The 24,210-nt window shown below is 34.6% G+C and overlaps 2 protein-coding genes across 6 annotated transcripts in view; one reads left to right on the top strand and one right to left on the bottom strand.

Moving 5' to 3' along the window:
• LOC105142938 (potassium/sodium hyperpolarization-activated cyclic nucleotide-gated channel 2) overlaps positions 1-19,217 on the bottom strand; it is a 280,821-nt gene extending 261,604 nt beyond the window's left edge. For both annotated transcript variants that reach the window (XR_015546030.1, XM_087409054.1), the window contains exons 1-3: positions 19,081-19,217; positions 17,447-17,847; positions 647-738 (exon numbers count right to left, since the gene is read on the bottom strand). The gene's annotated coding sequence lies outside the window, so the exon portion shown is untranslated. The remainder of the gene's footprint in view (positions 1-646; positions 739-17,446; positions 17,848-19,080) is intronic.
• The window catches only part of Ten-a (Teneurin-a transmembrane protein), a 495,412-nt gene that overhangs the window by 240,315 nt on the left and 230,887 nt on the right, over positions 1-24,210 (top strand). The window lies entirely within an intron of this gene.

Genomic DNA, 24,210 nt, shown 5'->3' with positions numbered 1-24,210 from the left:
ATATAAAAAAAAATTTTCACAAAGTTTCTGTGTCGAAAAATAGAACATGTGTTGGCATATTTATGACTAAAACAATTACACATTTCGTTCGTAATAATTGTATTTTACCTACTTTCTTTAAGAAAAAAAATAAAAAAAAATTAAAGTTACAATTTATAAAATAGTTTTCTCTTTCAAAATAAACAAGAAAGGATCATTCAAAACTCTAAAATATCCAAAAAGTAATTTATGCAAAAAATTGCTATTTATGTATGTGGTAGAATTGATTCCTTCCCACCCCTGGAAAAAATCCTGGATACACTCATAAATATTAGAAAAAATTAAGAATTAAGAAAAAAAATAAAATTATAGAAACGAGCAACGTCTTTTTAAAATGCTTATGAAGGATTCGCAATATTATTCTCTTGTATAAAAATTATTATATCAAGAAAAAATAAAGGACACATACGATTATATGCATATTTATATAAATGCACAAATAAAAACACATTTTTTTCCTTCTCATGTTAATTGCATTAAATAGAATTGCATTGAATACTTCAATATACTGAAAAGCGCTAATCGATATTAACATGATGAAAACTTGTAACGCAGGAAATCCGACGTTATCGTAGATAGTTGTGTTTCTAAATTAGACATTACTTACTGCGGCAATTATGTTGTATACACATAGCGCGGTGATTTCCCTACTGATTTCACAACGAACTTTGTATGAAGGGACCCAGTTCCACGAGAAATCTGAAATGTAAAATTGTATTTTCTGTTATACACAATTTCTAGTATTTCAGATCTTTATAGTATTATTCCGCGATATGAATAACATTGACATTCTATTGCGTTTATTTAATAATATTTAACGTAACATCATCAATGTATAATAACGAGGCTAAAATATTATTAAGTGTGCATGCAAGCGTGCTTCTCGCTGCATGCCACAAACTTTAGAGAGCGTTATTCTATTCAGACCGATCTTCTATGAAACTTATGGTTGTATACAGTATTAGATTTTTCGCTTATGCATACTTATTTTTATAACTTTGAAACAGAAAAAGGATATAAGTAAAATTTACAATCTTTCAAGAAAGCACGTAATTCACGAATTGCGTACAACTATGACATAATTCAATTAAAGTAAAATATTTAACGTATATTTAACATATGTAGATATTTTTTAAGAAATTTGTAACATTTAATTTTACTATGTTCATATCATATATGTAAAAGATTGCTATTTGATTAAACTGCGCGTAAAATATAATTGCTATATGACTAGAAATTCAATTACTAATACAATTTCGGAAAAAGTAATCTATTCAAATTTTTTTCTGCCACTTATCTTTTCGAGCGACGCGCAATCGTGCTTAATAACATTGTGATTTTTCACAACTAATAAACCGTATGGTACGCGGATACGTAAAACACTCTCTAAAACGTTAAACGTAATGTAATTTTGCACTTGGTCGTGTTCTGCGCGAAACAAATTAGCCGCCAAACGTTGAAATTTTATCTCTGATGAAATGGTCGTGTTTACAGCCGCGAGCTGCAAAATTGACAGGCATCCTCCGAAGCATATTATGCCGTCGTATTCGCGTATAGCATTCACTCTCGGACCGCACGATCGGCCCAAAAGCGACCATTGTGCCGATGAGAGGGAGAGCGAGTTGCAAAAAAAGGAGTTATACAATTGGTAATCAGGCCGCCATTGACGGATGAAATGATATCTGAATGCCCGAAATTAGCGTCAGCGAGCTGTGATAATTGGATGGTGATGTATGCTCCGAATGCGTACACTGCGAACGCTCGCGCCGACGCTGATTTGCTGTGCGTGTTTCCGCTCGTCAAAGGGTTAAATGCGTGTAAATGTCCGCACTCCTGGCTCGTGTGATCGCATCATGGCGGTACATATTCCGATACACACGGAGACAGCAGACGACAGCGGTTTTCCATCGATGACTATACTTCCTTCCGTTGTGCCGCCGCCGCCGCCGCTGCCGCCGGCGGGAAATAAATCGACGCCATCGGCACGCGATACAGTCATCATTATGTTGTGAATGATTTTAATGAACATACCGTATAATTGTAATCAATTCTTGATGTAACTATCCAACTAATCTCCGAAATGTTACGAAACTTTCTGCGAGTTATTAAAAATGTTTAATTATTTAATTTACTTTTCAATTGTAAATAACATTACTTTTCGAAAAATAGTTGCTATTTGTAAAATTTTAAAAATTAACTAGTAAATAAAAAACATTATTGTATTAGTTAATGCACTTGTGTTGTTGCTGCAAATTTGTTTACCTCGAATTTATCAAGTTTACTATCGGAGCAATATTGTGCTAGATACAATTGAAGAATGTTTGTGGAATGTACACATATACTATTTTGTATTTTGTGTGAAAATATTTTTTCTAAAAAAATAACGTGATGTACATCGTAATTCTTTTGTTGTAAAAATTGATATAACACCGGTCTAGGTCAATTACTCATTAGTTCACGGTATCCAACGATTTTTAACAATCGAACACTCGAAATAAAAGTATCCATCGGTGGAAATCGAGCGCAAAATGCAACAAGCATTACAAAAAGAAGGTTAATGCTATGGGTCGTTGCAAAGCATTCGATATATAGGTTTAGTAATACAGTAAATAGTCTCTTTGTCGAGCGAAGAAAGGTATCGATTTGCAGCTTTATAGCCGGGCAACCGCGTCTCGTTCTTGAAAGAACGTTTAGAAGATAACGAGGGAAGCTATAGAACGAATAGAAAAGGAATTAATGTAACGCGCAATATAGAGAGAACGTAATTTATTTATAATACCTTACGAGGTCAATTATACTCACCTTCCACTTCTACGAAGCGAGTACCTCGAAGATGAGATTTAAATAATAATGAACGAGTTTCTAAATGAAATATGATACGAATAATTTATCAACTTTTTTTTTATCTTTTTATTCTGGTTCCTGAATTTGAATTTGATGAAACAAATTGAATGTTAAATACATAAAGCAATTTTTCCTCAACATGATTTAATTTAAAAGAAAAATGTGTATACAGTTCTCATGACAATTTTTTACACCCTCAACAACTTTCTACTGCTCGACTAAACAGCTTTTTTTTTTTATCTCTACGGTATACCGCGTCATACATTTTCTGCGGAGTGGCGTGCGGCAGCTTCCACTTTTTTCTTGTTATCCCGTCTCCCGTTTCCTCTTTCCTGCCTCCACGTTCTAATAGCAATACAAGGAGGTTCGTAGGGAAAGTCACCTTCGTGAGGTATTCTCTCTGGGAAGATGCACGCTTCTTTCGCGAATAATGAAATTAGAGTCGCGTCCTATTTGCGGTCCATGCGGGGCAATATTCTTCAATTATAGCTGCCGTTCGAGAGCACAGTCTAGGGGGAAAGAGGCAAGCAAGTACGGTGCGTTGTCGCAAATAAGAAAGCGCTTTTCGAAGGAGAATGCCGCTTGGAAAATGTGATAGCGAGGGAGAGCTAAAGAGAGAACCATAAACGTGAGGAAAACGGAAGGACGAAAGAGAGACGGAGCGGATAAAAAGCCAAATGCAAGAGGATACACGAAATGTTGAACAGAGACAGCGGGATCGTCGTTTGCAACCGACACCGCTTTCTTGTCGAAGAAAGGAAGATCTCGGATGCCTCTTTACTTCGTCATATAAAAGCCATCGCTACTATCACTTTTAACTGCCACTTTAGTCAGAGCTCTTGCTCTGCCAACAGAAGCTCGTGCGATTCATTTCTATCCGAAGTATAACCGACTAGAAAGAAGTGTACCGATATAAATAATTCGTTAACTATAATATATATTTAAAAAGATATATTTCTTAAATAAATGAGAAATCTAAAATAACCTTAAGTAAGTTGTAATATATATTTTTTGAAGGCAACATCTTTGGGCATTCGATTTACATGAGTAGATTTATAAACATATCTATTATTTCAAAAAGTATTATGTTTCTATAATAATATTATTCATAATTAACCGATTATTGCACTTCTTAATTTTTTATCATCCGATTGAAACGCTTATTGAAACGCTTATCGGTACATGTCGAAAACGATGACGATATCTCTACGGAATACTTTGCGATCCGATAACGAATGCAACAACGATACTATCTGATGATATCTCAACCTGCTACAATAGTAATACAAAAATGCAATTAATGTTACACACTGCACATTGTTGGAATTTTTACAGATAACACACCCTGCATCGCGTTATCCAATCAGCAGATACCGATAAACTGTAAAACAATGTGAGAACGAGATTAACATTTAAAAATATAGTGTATCATAGATATCTATTACAAAAAATATGATAACGATAAATTTATACTCTGTACCAATGGCAAAATTTGATACCTACTTTGTATCTATTACGTTTTTTGTTTTGAGATTATTCAATTTAACAGAAATTGAATTTTTATTTCAAATTTGTTTAACTTGTATAACTATATTTTTAATTTATAAACACTTTGGTAATTATAGTTCCCAAATTTTTGGCGAAGAGATACACATATTATTTTATCGCAGTTTTATATGCAAAACTACTACTATATATATTTTTTTAATTCAGTCTTTTAATTTACGCTACTTAGCTTTTAAAAGACTATATACTTCAATGCATCGATTACACCGATAATTACATGAAATATTGGGCACTAAAGTTTCACTAAATGTGATTAAACAGGCAGCACGTAAGCTGCGTCATTTCCGTAAACCCATTTCGGAATTGCAATCAACATATTGCAGCGATTCTACGACGATTATTCGAACGTTTATTGTAATGATTGGATGGGCGGGATTGGCGAGGTCGCGTATCGACTCAAAAATACCGAATGTCGAATTCATGACGCTATCAAACGGTTATTGTCGCCAACAAGTCCACAAGAGTCAGCATTCTGCCCTCGTGTAACGAAGCTATGAACTCTGTAACGAAGCTATACAAAAACATGTGTTACACGACCGCACACAAATTTCAATAGGAGATCCGTTGTACAGTCTATCCCGATTTACCTCGTGTATTTATAAATGGTCAATATGTACGGGTTATATTTCCAGCAGGAAAATATGGCAACATTTCTTTTTTAATAATAGCATTTTTCAAGTGTATTATCGAATGCGTATCACAAAATGAAATAATTAGCAAAACTTCCTTTTAGCGATGTCAATGATTCGTTACACATTTCAGTTTTAATTGATAATTAATTAACTGAATAATTTTTGTATTCTATCAACAACAACGATCACGAAGAACATAAAGAGATTTAGTTAATCGATCGATTGGCATCAAGTGACTGACGTAATAAACATTGAAAAAAATGTGTCGTCGATTTTAATAAATAATTTGCTTAAATAGTACCAATTAAATATTCACTAAATGTAAAAAAATATATTTATTTGATACAAAAACGATTAAAAAATTATAATTTTTTTCATTGAGTAAATTTATTTACTGTAAATAAATAGATATTTAATTAGTATCTACTATACTATTAATATACTATTTAAATAAATATTTATTAAAATAGTACACTTTATTTAGTACACTTTTTCTCGGTGCAATAATAAATAATGCAGTATGAGAAAAAGATAAAAGATTAGAAACTGAATTAAGATTTGAAATATATGCAGTGTAGATGAGAGAAAATCGTCGCGCATTGTTTCGTTTCTAGAATAATGAACACTGTGAAAAGTAGTCGGAGTAATTAAAGTCAAGAATGGAGGAAGATTGTAAACCAAAAAGAATATTTCCAGAAAGATGGGAGGTAATATGAGAAACTAGGTTAAACAAGTACGAATTTAGCGTACTCTTTACACGGAAGCTTTTAATCTATCTTGTAAAAGCATTGCAAGTGAACTGTATGGCAGTGGTTTAGTCAGAAACTAATATATCGCATTTCCTTAAACAGGGCTTTCTAAAATTCTTAATTGAACGAGAATAAGTCAAACATTTGTAATCCAATATTTAAATTTGATTTAATAACGAACGTTTTTCGTATATATGAACTTTGAAAGCGCCGCGTTTCGAAGTCGCGCGGAATGCGTATAAAATATCCGCTTTTCATTTTCAATTAACTACATTCGTAGCCATGATTGGCACTTTGCAAGAGCTCAAAAGCCATGCTACATTTGCATACGACGCACGATCGGTATGCACGCTTGGATTCCTTCGATTCGCGTGTCAAGAAATTTTGCCCGCCATTCTGCAACAACGATGACATGCGTACGACATGAACAAAATAGAGCTGCGGCGGCGACGATGGCAGTTTAATTAAGCGTACGTGTTGTCTGCGATATGCTGAGAAAAGGCAGCGACGATGGGCGCCACAGTGGTCACATATTCGCGTAATAACGTACGTAAGCGTCGCACGTAACAGCGTCGCAACGCCGGCAGAATGGCGACTGATTGCCGCGCGGTGCGAATTTAATGCGAGATTCCCGGCGAACCTGGGCGCGATACACGCTGACCGAACACGCACGTGAACGCACGTGAACGCACGCGGACGCATGCTTGCGCAAATTACCCACGGCGACGCCATGAAAAACGCACGTCGATGTTGAGGTCTGCGGTTCCTGTACCTGACACCGACGCATTCTTCGCTACGATATACGCATGGAATACGTTGTTGCAATGAACTAGAGTATATAATGAAGCAGCGCGTGAACAACAGAGTTGTTTAAATTCTCGTTGCAGTTGGACAGTGTCATTACGGAAATTTTGCAAATAAAAATAACGACATTAATGAAACGTTACGTTGTTACGGTGTTATATTGAAATAAGTTACTCGGGAGTAATTTTCGCTCGAGTAAGTCAATAGTTTGCCTAATCCTTTTTAACACTCGCATACCGGCACGATAATTAGTTCGGTATTAGCGGTCAGATGCGTGCAACGCGTGAAAAGGACAGCGGTTTTCGGTAGCGCGGCAGTTTGACGCGCGACGATAGGTCGTCGCGCGCGTTTAACACGCTCACGTTTTGACACCCGTCTGTCGGGATGAACGCGTGTAGAACGCGCGTCCACACGCACGGACGCGCGAGGAAACCGCAAAATCCATTCGCGATCGGCCGACCACGCCGACGTTCCGATCGTTTTTGCCGTGGCGATACATTTTTTTTTTATTTTTTTTTTTTCCACCGACGGGTTTCGCTCGTCTCGTCGAAACGGCCGCGGTCGTCGTCGTCGCCGCCGCTGCCGAGCCGCGGTTGTCCGTCGGTAGAAATTCGCTTTTCATAATTGGCCTGCGGCGTTTTCTGCGCCTGGCACGCTAATGAGCGGTATTGGCAGCCCGTCTAATTTATCTGTGCCGGTGCGTGTGCTGCTGTCGCTGCCGCTACCGTTGCTGCCACGGCCGCTACCACCGCTACCGTCGCCACCACCGCCGCCGCCACCGCCACCACCGCCGCTGCCGCCGCCGACCGATCGATTATCCGGCTTAACCGCTGCGTAATGGGCAACCTGGGTTTCGCTGCGAGAGCGACCGACCGGCGTATCAGCGGTCGCATGAGCGCCCGCGATGGGGTAAAGGGCCGATATTCCCATCCTCCACATCTCTCTCTGTCTCTCTCTCTCTCTTTCTCTTTCCCTCCCTCCCTCCCTCCCTCCCTTCCTCTCTCTCTCTCTCTCTCTCTCTTTGTCGCGAATGCCGTCGCGGTGATACTCGGCTACGCCGCTCCGCATTTTTCGAAATTGGTTTCCGCGCGGGGCTCGTGTCGCCTCGCGCCGCGTCGCATCGCATCGCATCGAGAATTTTCCTAAACCGTTTCATTTTTCCGCGTAATTTTTCCCGTACGGCTGCTACCTCGGCGTGCGAACCGGGAGTGTGCGCGCGTGAGCTGCTCGGAATTAAATAGCGCGTTTCGTTTGCGCACGCTTCTCTCTTTTTTTTTCTCCCGTGCCCGCTATCGATACGCGTGTAGTTATCTCTCGACGGGTTTAAAGCCACGAGAATTCCGATCGTCCGGAAATTTTTAAATACGATCGCACGACTGGCTGTAGCGGTAAATTTATCGACAAAATTAATACGAAAAACTGCGTGTTAATTCCAAATTTGACGAAGCCTATAGATAGGCTATACTTTTTAATTAAAACTAAGATATTATAGAAAATTAAGGAATGTGCAAGAGACAGCATGATCTCGCCGGTGCAACGATTTAAACTTTAACTAACTATCTGCGTGTCGGAGAATCGTTTATCTTCATATTATCGATCGTTCGCCTGGTAGCACAACGTACGAGCTTGGAACGAACGATCGAACAAGATCGCAAATTTTTTATGTGACTTATCCAATTTTCCACAACGTACTTTGATAGAATCGGAAATTAAATATTTGTAAAAGTACTGCAAATTTAAACGGAATGCCATTCGTAATTTTTATCGATTTTTTTTAATATTGTATTTTGTATTCATTGCGATTTCACATTAGGCTATCATTTAATAATAATCCAATCTATGTAATTAGACTGCCCGTTTCAAGCCCGATTGAATTGCAAATGTTGATATCGATCGAAAAACTAGAGCTAGTTTCATTTTTATAATCATTTTATATCGCGGTTAGCAATTACTAATTTAGCGAATAGACGTTAACGCGGTCATACGGTCAAAATAAAAGGAGCCGCTGACGAAAAACGTAGAAGTAATTGCAGAGAACCTAATCTAGATCCCAACGTGAAGTCTTCTTAATGGGAATGTCGTTGCGTGCCACAAAACACACTCAAAACGATCCGATAACCATCCGACGTTCGAGTGAATTTCATTCGCGTGTAAAAAAAGTTTGGAGCAAACAATCACTGTTATCCAACACTGCAACTATACGCGCATATTTAAGCGAGATAGCATCCTCATGTACATTTATGCTGTACAAAACAAATAATTATTATATTTTAACCCTCCGCTGACAATGTCTTTATCGATTTTTTAATTTTATAAATTTTAAGAAAATCGATAGATAGCAAGATTTGTTATCACCTTGTAAAAAAAACTTGATTATGTGATTATTGAGATTGTGTGTGTACACGACAGTATTCAGTTGCTGGTTTCGTTACGAAGACAATAGAAATCGTGCCTTCACCCTCAGCGACTCATGGACTGCGTAAGACTTTGTGCAAATAAAATATTGAATAATAAATAAAAAATTTGGATTTTTTTTCATATTTTATATCTTTTTGATGCTTAATATAATGATTTTACTTTTAAAGTAGATTTTGCAGTATTTTATATCGTTTTTTCGTTGATGTCAGTTCAACAAAATTAACATTTACAAAAATATATCGAATATATATACATAATTCACGAGATAGATTCGACATTGAAAAAGAAACTTCTTTAATAAGATTTGATAAATTAAAGAAACGCAAAAGATGTTCATTTTATATCACTGGTCAAATGATAAGAAAACCATATACTGTGTCTTATATGACAAATTGATAGAAGAGCGTCATACACATTGTATGGGCTATATATTATTTTTCTTTTGGAATCTTTGTATCTATTTTAGTTAAAATAAAAGAACTTAATAATTAATCCATTGTAAAAAGTGATTTTTTTTTCTAGAAAAAAAAAGAACTTGACGTTTTTATTCATAAAGTTCATTTCCAGGTATTCAAATAATTCCAGTTTTTTATATCTTAAAATGAAATTATTTCAATCAACATCATTATACTATTTTTTTCTACAGTTCACATCCTTAAGTATTATAATAGCTTAAAAAGATTATTTTTCCATTTATTCATATAAAAGTTGTAAATTTTTACGAATATCACATTTTTTTCAAAACTTTTACATTTAAATTAAATTTGTGAAAATAAGTAAAATACAATTCGACGTAAAATACAATTTACGTGTTACGATAAAAACTATTGTTGAAGGTTATATAAGTAATAAGTATACGAGAATTTTTTCAAATTTTTTTAAAATCTGGAACACACACAATAAAAAAATTTGCTATGGAGATCCATTTTGGAAATCAATATTGAAAATTTCACATTATCGACGGAGAGTTAAAAATATAAATATATATTATATATATTATATATATCTCAAATATGTAAATTACTTTTAGATTTCGATCGTACCATTGCTTTCATTTAATCGAAGAACTAACGATTATAAAAAGATGAACAATACCGAAGCTATAAATTTTTTTCATAATGCAGACATCGAGTCTGTTGAACTATCTCTTATGACAGATTCCTGAATGACGCAATCGTTGATCGCAATAGAATACCTGCCTGCCTTGTAGATCTCCTTCAAAAGAGTCTGGAGAATATTTATTGCACGCTATGCGATCGTCTGCTTCTTGAAGAATTTCATTGGTAAGATTGCCATCGAATAAAACGATATGCAAAGAGAGATACGAATAATGCCTCAGTAATCTCGTTTTTCAATCATAATGATTGCTAATACAAAAAATCTATATGTCACATCGTTCATCATGTCGCTATCAATTATATCGCTATAACATTTCTAATTATCGCGTTATTTCATTATTTAGAATGTTATTATCTGAAACCTTTTTCCCTCAACGACGCGTCTCTAAAGTAATCTAATTTTCCCGGCACAGTGCATAATAAAAACCCATTAGCTGGTTTGTTGATAACTCGATTTATCCTCGTGATTTACCGCGAGCGATTACTTCCCCTCGAATCACCCACGATCGTTCGTCAGTTTAATCGAAACCAGGGATAAAACTGCTGATCCTAAGTTATGATGATCAGGGTACCATGCATTACAACGCGAGGATGAGCAATGACTTCCGCATTTGTCTCACATTTGTCGCGTTTCTTTCCCCGTTCTACGCATTTGCAACGAGGAGAAAAAATATCACGACAGTCGTTGGGGTTCCCTCGTCACCCAAATCCGAATCTCTCAAGGACGGTTCCTCAAGGGATGACATTCAGACCGTGTTGCCTTGACTCGTTCCGAGCCGTCTTTCCGACATTTTGATGAGGTGGGATTTGGCTGTGAGCCAGTGCAAATGCTATTCTCTTTCGTTTTCTCTACCACATCCGATTCTCTTGCGCCCTCCATCCTTTTTCCATCCCTTTTTCTTTGCGCGTCCGCCACATTTCCGCCCTTCCGAGGACATTTTGGTACTCTGATTCCCGCTTATCGCTATTCCGCAGTTTGTTTGAATACCTACTGTAGAATACAATACGAAAAATAATACAAAATATCATCGAAATTGGTGACAATGAGAAATGAAAACGTACGATTGTTATTTGAATGAAATCGAATGATATGTCGGAATCGAATATATTTGCATATAATATTATCGCGCAATTAAGACCATTTTCAATTGTTCAATTAATCATTTATTCAAAATTAGCTATTTTCTTTTGTGATGTATGTTTTGTCATGTTTTTATTCTATAAAGGTAGAATATCTATCATTTTTCTTATCACGCCAAAATAATTATCCTCAAAATGGTTTATTTTTGCTGACTCATATATCCTTTCTTCAATTAAGCATTACCGTTCGCCAAATAAGCTTTCGCCGTCTCATTCACATCCGCTTGCGATTATCTCTCGTATTCGTAAATAATCACGCAAGGCACTTTGAGGAAAAGACAGATAATCTCCGAAAATCATTTAGACTTCGTCGAGGGAGCACCATACACTGATCTGAGCGTAAGATTAATCATTTATTTCTCACCCCGGCGGACAGTCACCCCGACTGTTTTATTGCTGCTTAATAGCAAAGGAACAGATCTCGGGCGTGGCGGGACGGCGCGACGACTCGCAACCCAAAAGGGCTTGGAGGATGGTTGGATATTGCGAAATAATTTTTCACCGCGCATTAGTATCGTGACACGTGTCGGCTCCATTTGTCAGACCTAACCCGTACGACTCTATCAGCGAGAAAGCCTTAGGAATATAATAAAAACGGTCGCGCGTGTACACACGAGGCAATAAAGGCGTGAGCGCAAGAGGAGAGCCGATCGTCGTCGTGCTGTGCTTCACAAAATATACGCTCGTGGTGTACGAACGGACACGGGGGCACGTGTGCACCACGACCGCACCCCCGCACCCCCGCATCGCAGCCCCGACGGCGGCTTTGTAATGATCCCGTAGAAATTCATTAAAACTCATAATCAACGCGGCGCATACTTCGCGTACGTTCGAAGCTGGCGAAATAATATAATTTTAATGCCGCGCGGACCGCGCCGAGCATCATACACGTTTTATCCGGGAGTTGCTCCCAACGGCGCCGCACGGATGTGTGCGCCAGAGGGGAAATGCAAATTTCGTCCGCACATTTTGTTTTGGAATTTAATGTAGTTAGGTGCAAACGGGGTTATATCAGAATGTCGTAATGCGGCGCGTCACGCGAAGCCAATTTCGAGAGTAATTTCGTCAGTCCTGACGACGCGCGTGGCCCGGCAGATTCAACGTGCAACGTCGCTCGTGTTAATTATCCCGTGGCTGGGATCGCTTCGAGACGACAATGTGAGTTTTGCAAAAGCGTACCCGCAAAAGATTATAATCGTCACTTGTAGTCCTCTCATCGTATTACTTTGCTGCACCGCATCGCAGCAAAGTGTAGCTGGGTATCTTCACGGTTTCTCCGGAAAATCAATCTTTTTCTCTCGCCTGATATAAACGCGCCAACATTTTGCTGAGTACTTGACCGACTCTCGGCCAACTTAGCAACTACCACAAATGCTTACCTAGCATGCCTGAAAGCTGAAAACACACTGTCCACCGGGTAAACAAGATACAAGATAGTGTACAATATTAGATGATGTCCAACGGAAAGTCACTTTGTGCTTAGTAAGCGCTGGCTTGCTTGCGCAAAATGGAAACTAAGTTATATAATCAAAATTGCATTTACGTTTACATAAATTCACTCAGCAGGCTTACATAACTTTTCGTTATTGATCCATAGTAAGTAGGTAACTGTGTTACGAAAAAGTAACACATTAATATCATATAGCTCAGTATACGAATCAATAATACTATGTGTACTGAGAAGAATAACGTTTATCACGTTTATTACACGGAAAAAAATCTAATTGGATTAATTAGAATTCTGGTTGAAAATGGATGAATCAGAATTTTCAATCATTTTCAACCAGAATTCCAATTAATCCAATGTTTAATCAAAATTGTGCAATATCAAATTATTTAATAATATCCTAAAACTCGACACGAAACGAAAAGGATATGCGGCAAATAGTCGTGTAATTATCATCACGCATTTAACCGTGTTGAATGCGATACGCTTGAAACGCCGTGTAAAAAAAAATAACAAAAAAATAAAAATATTATAAGCGCACAACATTCGCCATCACAAAGGATCGTGTAACGAATCAGGCGCGAAACTCGTGCGCATAAAGTTCTATCTTCCGAGCGTATCGTTTATCCCAGGCACACGCGTTTCGAGCGGGCGCGGCGACGCCAGTGCAAAGGGTTAATTGTTTCGCGCGGGGATTTGCGGCGCGTCAAAGAACACATCGTGCGCTACGGCGACGTGTTCCCAAGTCCTGTCGGCGGATAATGATCTAAATCCCGGTCGAATCTGAAACCGGATCCCAATCTACGCTCGGTTCGCTGCACCAATGGTGCCTCGCGTGCTATCGAGTGCACCGAGGGGTCGGACCGGCCAGCCGGTTGCGTCTCTCTCTCTCTCTCTCTCTCTCTCTCTCTCGATCGAGTGTCGTGATGGGAATTACGAGGGAACGATTACCGCGGATTTTCGTGAATATATATATATTCGACGGCACGATAAAATGGCCGATGAATTATGGGGGAAAGTGCTGAGAAGTGCGGTATATAGAAGGATCGGGGTCACGTGGCACGCGTGGTACACCATTGCGGTGAAATTTATTACTCGCCCGAGCGAGACTGATTACCGGGCTGCACCTACCTACCGTCGAAACTTCGACGTTCGATATCGGTCAGATCGACGTTGTTAATGGGGAGCGAAAACGGAGAATCTCGGAGTTCCCTCAAATTTATCGACGGGTTTAAAATTACGAAAATTTTCATGACTACAATCGTACGAACGATGATGCGATACACGGCACGTTTCTCGTGCATTACAGTCTTTCGCTATTCTCTTTCACATTGAACTACTCTCTACAATATAAATGATGTATATCTGATGTATCAATTTGGCTTTTATATTAATGACTATCCAAAGTTAGCTAATAACGTTGATAAATATTCTCTCGCGCAATATACTCATATTATTCACAGAAATTGATTATTCCTTGAACGTTCGATGCGATGCGCACATGCTCGAGATGTCGCAGACGAGAGACATTAGATCGCATAAGATGGAACACAATGGCTAATTAGGTATGCATAATTACTGAAATTCCTGGGATGCAAATACCTTCGTTAGATAACGCGGCGAACAAACTTAAGTGAACTTTGATGTCGAATCCGGGAACGCGAGAATTTCGCCCAGCTTCGCAAGCCCATTCGGCTACGTCAACAACATCATAACTCTTCCGGTAAGCGAGTGACAGTAACGATTCCCGAGCAATCCTGGCGCATTTCGCTTTTATGAAAACAAATCAGCAGCCGTTTCTGCTGCATCGCGGATACGTTCAAAACAGTACTTCGCTCAATCGTCTACAAAGCGTGTGTCATCATATTTTTTTGAAAGGGCCCCGGGCTTGCATGAACGCGTGTTTGAAGTATCGTTTCATCTATACTAAAGAGATTCGGTTAGTTGAAATGTTGCGCGCACCTTTGATCTCCAAAAAAATGCTCTTTTCCGTGTTTGTTCATCGCGGATATATTTACTCAAGCTATCCAGCGCAATAAACTTTCCCGACTGTAGCGCGATACCTGGGTAATTTGCCGTTACCGTGTGTGACACAGCAAACGATCGTTTTCCCGAACAAAAATAATACGCTCGAGTGTGTGAAGCACAACCGCGATAGAGTTGCCAACTTTCCTTTGGTCATCGACCGGACATCTCTAAAATCTGAGATATTTGTCTGCGAAGGGGGATTATAAATAAGAAATATATACACATTTTTTTTTATTTTTATAAAAAATTAAATTTTAGCATTCTTAGAATTTAAAAAAACATTTCTAAAATATTATTTTCTAATTTAGCGCATAAAAGAAGTAATACTTTGTTCTCATCATTTTTCCGATTAATAAAATCTGCAAATTAAGGACAAGCCATCTTTGACAACTGTGAAAATTTGACGGTGAGAATTTTTCCACTGGAAAGATAAGAGACAATGCTATCACTTAAAAACAAAAACTTTGCACTCTATATTTCTCAGTGTGTATTTTTTTTATCAATGATAGACAATGTATTTTACTGATTAAATTATTAACTTTTGAATACTAATTAAAATCGGACTTTTTGCCTTTGTAATTAAACACTGGATAAAAATCTCCAAAATCCTGGACTGTCTAATCGAAAACCAGATGATTGGCAATATTAAGCCGCGATGAGACTCGACCAGGAAAAAGAGGGGGAGAGAACAAACTAATTAAATGATTAAAATTTAAAAAACGGCACGATCGCAAAATATGTGTTGTAAAAGTTATAAGATATCACGGATTTCACAGTGTAAGTACGCGGAGGCAGCGCAAGGATGACGGCAATGCAAGTGAAATCGTAAAATACTCCGGACGTGTCGTTACTTTGTTGTGGGTTTATACGCGTTACATAATCACGACATATCACGCGCGGTATTTGTAAGGCTGCGTTCGTAGCGTGATGTGTAGTCGGATGCGTGGATTGCGTTTGTTCATGGAGAAATGTTGGTGTCCGTTATAACGCTATACGGTAGCGATGCATCGCGATGCGCCGAGTCCAACGTAATGCAACGTAAAATATGGTGGGTACACCTAGCTCTGGTCTGTGTCCTAATTACGGGCATATCGTCTACTGTTCCAGTTAAGGGTACATATATCCGGCAAATGGGAAATTAGTGAGCAATACTTATTAATCACGTATAATCAAAACGATAGCATACCCTCCGCATTTAATTAATTGTCCCCCCGTCTGAAATATATTCAGTTTAATCCCTCGATAAACGCCATTTCTTGCGGATACTATTTTCGATGTAGTTATGTTGTATATTTATTGCAAATATTGGAAATGTAAATACGTCTTGTCATATCTTTAATTAACATGAAAAATATACAATGTACAGGAAATCATTAATTATAGATAAAAATCAGGGTTGGGTAGTGCTAAGTTAAAAAGATAAAAGTTAAGTTAAAAAGTTACAAAGTTAATTCATTTTAACTTAACTGAGTTACATTTTAGACTCTAGTAACTATTAATTTTTTATTTAATTCTTTGAAGTAAAGTCTTAGATATAATACGCGGCAATAGCGACAATTTAAAATGAGGTGAAAATTCCAAAAGTAAGTAAACTAGGTATTGACCAATGATATTATAAATATTCTAGTGAATTTGTTCACTTTTGTAATTTTCACTTCATTTCAAATTATACAATCGACACCCAGATTTCAATCTGTTAGAAACCATATTTCGATGTATCTAGTTTCTGATAGGTTGAAATCTATTATCGCTTATTACTATCGCTACTCCCTCGTATTGTGTCTGAAGCTTTAGTCATATCACAAGCCAGTATTTATAGTCGAATCTTATATACTAAACAGTATATGCATATATAATTATTTTAGAAAAAATATATAATTATTTTATCTAAAATTAAGTAACCTCGCTTTGACTAAATTATGTAAAACAAATTACTTAAAAATTACTTCTGCAACAAATAATTCAACAAATTAACTGATAAAATACCTACTAAGCATTACTTTTAAAAAATCTTGCTACATGAACGCATGCAGGTTTGCAACACAATCATACAATTTTGAAAATATATTTTTTGTAACATTGAATTTGAACCCATTATTTAATTATATAGAAAACAATTATATATAATATTATCTAAAAATTCATAACCGTTTTTTTATAAATATATAAATTCTCAATAATTTCTAAATCATAAATTATCTAATAATATTCTATATATTCTTTAAAGATCTTAGTAAAATTAAATTTGTTTAAATTTTTAAAATATTTCCATTTATACAATTATTTTTGGTAAAAATTTCTTTCAGAGAATATATATAATATTTTTAGAAAAAATCTGTACTTTTTAATCTAAATTTTTAATAACAAACTCTCCTTTATCTAAAATCTAAATTATTACAAAGGTAGTTACTTAAAACTTATTTAAAAATTTTTACAATTTATTTTCGCTGAGATCTTCTTTAAAAAATATATATAATTATTTTAGAGAATACATATAATTACCTTAGAGAATGTATAATTATTTTATAGAATATAGAATTATTTAAATCATTTTATTTAACAATGATTTAAAAATAATCATTTTTAAATTATTGTCAAATAAAATGATTTAAAAATTAGCGAAAAAAGGTTAATATTACACAAATAAAAAATAATATTTACCGCCAGGTTGCTCCATCAGTGCCCGATGTCTCTCCCAGACCTCCACCTCCTCTCAGAATATGCACAGGACACTCGCGTAAAACACTCGCGAATACACTGTAATCGCGCGCGGACTATAACTTGAGTGCAATAACTAGAACGGCACTCGCGAAACGCGCGACGCGACGAACCGGCTGCGGTTCGTTCATTTTCAAGTAAATCGGCGACGTTAGCTTCCCCGTTGGATTTTTACACGAAGAGAATGATTTTATTCAATATCTAAAAATTTATCTAGATATATACATTCAGACATATCTGAAAATTTTTAGATATTTGAGAAAAATCATTCTTTTCGTGTAAAATATCCTCTGGGTACTGAGCCCTCTCACCACGTCAAGGTGTACCCGTGAGAGGAAGATAATCTGAAAAATGTAATAAATAGCTATATCACTATGCTTATTGCAATCGGTTAACTTTTAGAAACGAATATCACGTTTGCAATGCGTTATCATTGCGAAAAAGTCAAAGCAGATAAAAGAGCTGAATCTTTTATTTATTCATAGATAATGTCTGTAAGATATGATTAGAAGAAATGTTTCTTTTATTAATTGTTCCAAAGTTACGGTTAATTTTTTTAACGGATCGTAATGAAAGATGCACAAAAACAAAAATTAATTAAATTATTAAACTGTATTAATTGTATTGAAAGCAGGAATTGCGACTTTTTTGCATGAGAGTATTCATATGAACGTTGCTTTTCTATGACTTGTGTGATACCGTTCGTACAAACAAGTAGCCGTGTCGCATACTGCTTCTTTTCACATTTCTTTTTGAAATATATAATAATCGCAAAAAGTGCTAGGTATAATACGAAATGTCGTATTTTATGAATATTCACATAGTACGATTACTAGTATGAATAATTATTTATAAAGTATAATACAACGTTTCGTATTGTTTAGTCATTCTTCGCGAAAAAGATTTCAAAAAGTAATGTGAAAAAAAGCCGCGACACGACTACGTTGTTTATACGAGCTTCGGTAAGGGAATAATAACTGCGCGATAACTAGGCGTAAACATGACGCGCCGTTCCGTGCCACCTCGTACCATCCCCAACCGAAGGTCACGCGCCAACCGTCGAAATACTAACGTTAACGCCTATTACAAAATCAGTAAAATAATATTCATTACGTTTAAAATAATCTATTCACTACGTTTTAATATTCTTCGATGAATATTACATGATGCTTTATTATACGATTTACGTTTTATTTTTTGAATTCGTTACGCACACAATTCTATATCTTAGGCCGGTATTCATAGTCAGGGCGTATATTCAAGATCGTCTTAAATATAATTTTAAGAAGTCACGAATCAGAGATTCGTATTAATGTCTCAAGATATTACTTAAGACAGTCTTGAAATAAGAACGGACTGTGAATATCCTCCTTGGATATCTAATTTATATATCTGTAAATGTATAATACGAATTATATTTATAACATTATTATATTTAGTCCTGTTTCATAATTTAAAAAATGTTTGCGTTTTTCTTTACTTAAAGAATGTATATTATTAATCTTATTATTAATCTTTATTTGAATGTAAATCATCAAAGAGAGTAATAAAGATTGAGATATAACTCTGGTACACACCTTAGTTTTGAGCAATATTACTATTTGAACCTCCTTATGTAATTAATTAACAGTTCGCGTTCGTGAATCTCTAATTTTCGTAGATTAATGCGCGAGCGCCTCACGCCACACGTCCGTCTTGCTGCGAAGTCGAGCGAATACCAAAGTGACGATCGACCACCGCGCCGCGCCCCCCTTCGCCTTCGCCTCGCGACCCACCGCTTTTCGTCGCGCGCGACCCCCTTCCCCCCCCCCCGAGCTTTTCGCCGGGTGCTATTTATAGCCTATTTAGGCGTTTGAAAAATATTGAACGGTTAGTACAATTATTCAAGTATTTTATATGATTTTGACAAACGGATATCGCCGTACATTTCGCGTTTTGCTTTGTGGCATCTCGGGCACAATCCTATATTACTTGCATGGTTGTCTTAAACGAATTAATAATTATTCGCGTGAGATATTTTTAATATTTTCAATAATTCTCAATTTTCATAATTCTTTTTAATGATTCATACTTCAATAAAGATTGATAAAATATATGTTTTTTATATGCGAATTTTCTGAATATCGTGAAACAATTTGTGCTGAATACAGCTTTGGCTAAAAGTACTAAACATCTTGTTAATTATTATTTAATTTTTCAGTTATTCACACTAGTAATAAATAAATTTAAGACACTATTACTACTGCAAATTATCCGTGTTTCGGAAATTCTTTCTTAAACTTACGTATAACGTCGATCATGACTCGACAAAATAACATACGAATTATTTAAAATAAAAAATATAACATAAGTTCGAGAAACTTATTTAAAATATAAAATCGTAGGAATCTGTAAAAAGAACAGGTACGAAAAACTTGTTTAAAATAAAAGATATAAAAATAGTTTCTGGAAACTTATATAAAATATTAAATAAGAAATAAGTCAGAAGTGTAATTATTTAAAATAATGAATTAATACTAAATAACGCTTTTAATTTTTTTATTTAAATTACATACATTAATTTTCGTTGCTTTTGCAAGTAAATGAAAATTATTAAACGGTTCTTACTATGTTTCAATATCTTAAAATTGACATTCAAAACATTTTATAATTGGAATAATGTACATGTTTAAAAACATATATTATTATATATATTATATATGAAACATATTTATCCTTTAAATATTTTTGCTTCGGAATTTTACACTTTTGTATAAAAAAATACAGTTTTCTCATTTTGTCAACTATATTTAGTTATAACACTTTATATACAATTTGTTATAAATATCCAACTTTACAAATACTTTCTAAAGATGTCAAAATGTACGTAAGAACCGTTTAATAATTTTTATTTACTTCCAAAAGCAACGAAAATTAATGTATGTAATTTAAATAAAAAAATTAAAAGCGTTATTTAGTATTAATTCATTATTTTAAATAATTACACTTCTGACTTATTTCTTATTTAATATTTTATATAAGTTTCCGAAAACTATTTTATATCTTTTATTTTAAACAAGCTTTTTGCACACATTCCTACGGTTTTATATTTTAAATAAGTTTCTGAACCTTATTTTCTATTTTTTATTTTAAATAATTCGTATGTTATTTTCGAGCCATGATCGGCGTTACAGTAGTGTCTTAAATTAATTTATTAACTGAAAACTTAAATAATGATTAACAAGATGTTTAGTACTCTTAGCTAAAGCTGTATTCGGCACAAATTGTTTCACGATATTAGGAAAATTTGCATTTATCTTTATATAAAGAACATATATATAATATTTTATCAATCTTTATTGAAGAATGGATCATTAAAAAGAATTATGAAAATTGAGAATTATTGAAAATATCAAAAATATCTCACGCGAATAATTACTAATTCGTTTAAGACAACCATGCAAGTAATATAGGATTGTGCCCGAGATGCCACAAAGCAAAACGCGAAATGTACGGCGATATCCGTTTGTCAAAATCATATAAAATACTTGAATAATTGTACTAACCGTTCAATATTTTTCAAACGCCTAAATAGGTTATAAATGCACCCGGCGAAAAGCTCGGGAGGGGGGAAGGGGGTCGCGCGCGACGAAAAGCGGTGGGTCGCGAGGCGAAGGCGAAGGGGGGACGCGGCGCGGTGGTCGATCGTCATCCTTTTCGTTCGACGACTTCGCAGCAAGACGGACGTGTGGCGTGAGGCTCTCGCGCATTAATCTACGAAAATTAGAGATTCACGAACGCGAACTGTTAATTAATTACATAAGGAGGCTCAAATAGTAATATTGCTCAAAACTAAGGTGTGTACCAGAGTTATATCTCAATCTTTATTACTCTCTTTGACGATTTACGTTCAAATAAAGATTAATAATAAGATTAATAATGTACATTCTTTAAGTAAAGATAAACGCAAACATTTTTAAATTATGAAACAATTTAGACTAATGGATATATAAATATAATAATGGATATAAATAGAAATATCATATATTACACATTTACAGATATATATTAATTAGATATTTAAGGGCGGTGTATTCATAGTTCGTTCTTATTTCAAGACTGTCTTAAGTAATGTCTTACGATGTTAATACGGATCTCTGATTCGTGACTTCTTAAAATTATACTTAAGACGATCTTGAATATAAGCCCTGACTACGAATACCGGCCTAAAATATAGATGAGTTATGTGCATAACGAAATAAAACGTAAATCGTACAATAAAGCATCATGTAATATTCATCGAAGAATATTAAAACGTAGTGAATAGATTATTTTACTGATTTTGTAATAGGCGTTAATGTTAGTATTTCGACAGTTAGACGGTTGGCGCGTGACCTTCGGTTGGGGATGGTACGAGGTGGCACGGAACGGCGCGTCATGTTTACGCCTAGTTATCGCGCAGTTATTATTCCCTTACCGAAGCTCGTACAAACAACGTAGTCGTGTCACGGCTTTTTTTCACATTACTTTTTGAAATCTTTTTCACGAAGAATGACTAATACAATACGAAACGTTGTATTATACTTTATAAATAATTATTCATACTAGTAATCGTACTATGTGAATATTCATAAAATACATTTCGTATTATACCTAGCACTTTTTGCGATTATTATATGTTTCAAAAAGAAATGCGAAAAGGAGAAGTATGCGACACGGCTACTTGTTTGTACGGTATCACACGAGTCATAGAAAAGCAACGTTCATATGAATACTCTCATGCAAAAAAGTCGCAATTCCTGCTTTCAATACAATTAATACAGTTTAATAATTTAATTAATTTTTGTTTTTGTGCATCTTTCGTTACGATCCGTTAAAAAATTAATCGTAACTTTGGAACAATTAATAAAAGAAACATTTCTTCTAATCATATCTTACAGACATTATCTATAAATAAATAAAAGATTCAGCCCTTTTATCTGCTTTGACTTTTTCGCAATGATAACGGATTGCAGACGTGATATTCGTTTCTAAAAGTTAACCGATTGCAATAATAGCATAGTAATATAGCTATTTATTTACATTTTTCAGATTATCTTCCTCTCACGGGTATACCTTGACGTGGTGAGAGGGCTCAGTACCCAGAGGATATTTTACACGAAAAGAATGATTTTTCTCAAATATCTAAAAATTTTCAGATATGTCTGAATGTATATATCTAGATAAATTTTTAGATATTGAATAAAATCATTCTCTTCGTGTAAAAATCCAACGGGGAAGCTAACGTCGCCGATTTACTTGAAAATGAACGAACCGCAGCCGGTTCGTCGCGTCGCGCGTTTCGCGAGTGCCGTTCTAGTTATTGGACTCAAGTTATAGTCCGCGCGCGATTACAGTGTATTCGCGAGTGTTTTACGCGAGTGTCCTGTGCATATTCTGAGAGGAGGTCTGGGAGAGACATCGGGCACTGATGGAGCAACCTGGCGGTAAATATTATTTTTTATTTGTGTAATATTAACCTTTTTTCGCTAATTTTTAAATCATTTTATTTGACAATAATTTAAAAATGATTATTTTTAAATCATTGTTAAATAAAATGATTTAAATAATTCTATATTCTATAAAATAATTATATAAAGTAATTCTATAAAATAATTATATATTCTCTAAGGTAATTATATATTCTCTAAAATAATTATTGTATATATTATATATTTTTTAAAGAAGATCTTAGCGAAAATAAATTTGTATAAAATTTTTAAGTAATTTTTAAGTAACTCTCTTTTTACATAATTTAGATTTTAGATAAAAGGAGAGTTATTAAAAATTTAGATAAAGTACTATATTTTTTCTAAAATAATTATATATATTCTCTAAAGAAAATTTTACCAAAAATAAATTTGTATAAAATTTAAATATTTTAAAATTTTAAACAAATTAATTTTTACTAAGATCTTTAAAGAATATATATAATATTATTTTAGAATTATATATTTTAGAATTATTTGAGAATTATATATTTTATAAAAAAATGTATAATTATTTTAGATAATATATAATTGTTTTATATCTAATTAAATAATGGGTTCAAAATTCAATGCTTACAAAAATTATATTTTCAAAATTGTATGATTGTGTTGCAAACTGCATGCGTTCATGTAGCAATTATTTTTTAAAGTAATGATTATTAGTTATTTTTTTAGTCAGTTTTAATTTTGATTTTAATTTATTTGTTGCAGAAGTAATTTTTAAGTAATTCTGCTTTTACATAATTTAGATAAAAGGAGAGTTATTTAAAATTTAGAGATAAAATAATTATATATTTTTTCTAAAATAATTATATATATTCTCTAAAGATCTTAGCAAAAATAAATGTGTATAAAATTTAAATAATACTTTAAAATTTTATACAAATTTATTTTTACTAAGAAAATAATTGATGAACGCATGCAGTTTGCTGAAAAATAATCATACAATTATGAAAATATAATTTTTGTAAGCATTGAATTTTGAACCCATTATTTAATTATAGATATGAGATAATTATGTATTATCTAAAATAATTATACATTTTTTTATAAAATATATAATTCTAAAATAATTATATATATATTCTCTAAAGATCTTAGCAAAAATAGATTTGTATAAAATTTAAATAATACTTTAAAATTTTTATTTTAGATAATATATGATTGTTTTATATCTAATTAAATGGTGGGTTCAAAATT

Source organism: Acromyrmex echinatior, chromosome 8, assembly GCF_024713525.1.
Source record: "Acromyrmex echinatior isolate Ae372 chromosome 8, ASM2471352v2, whole genome shotgun sequence".
Lineage (NCBI taxonomy): Eukaryota > Metazoa > Arthropoda > Insecta > Hymenoptera > Formicidae > Acromyrmex > Acromyrmex echinatior.
Note: the sequence above shows the minus strand (reverse complement) of the source record. Positions and strands in the feature narration are given on the sequence as shown.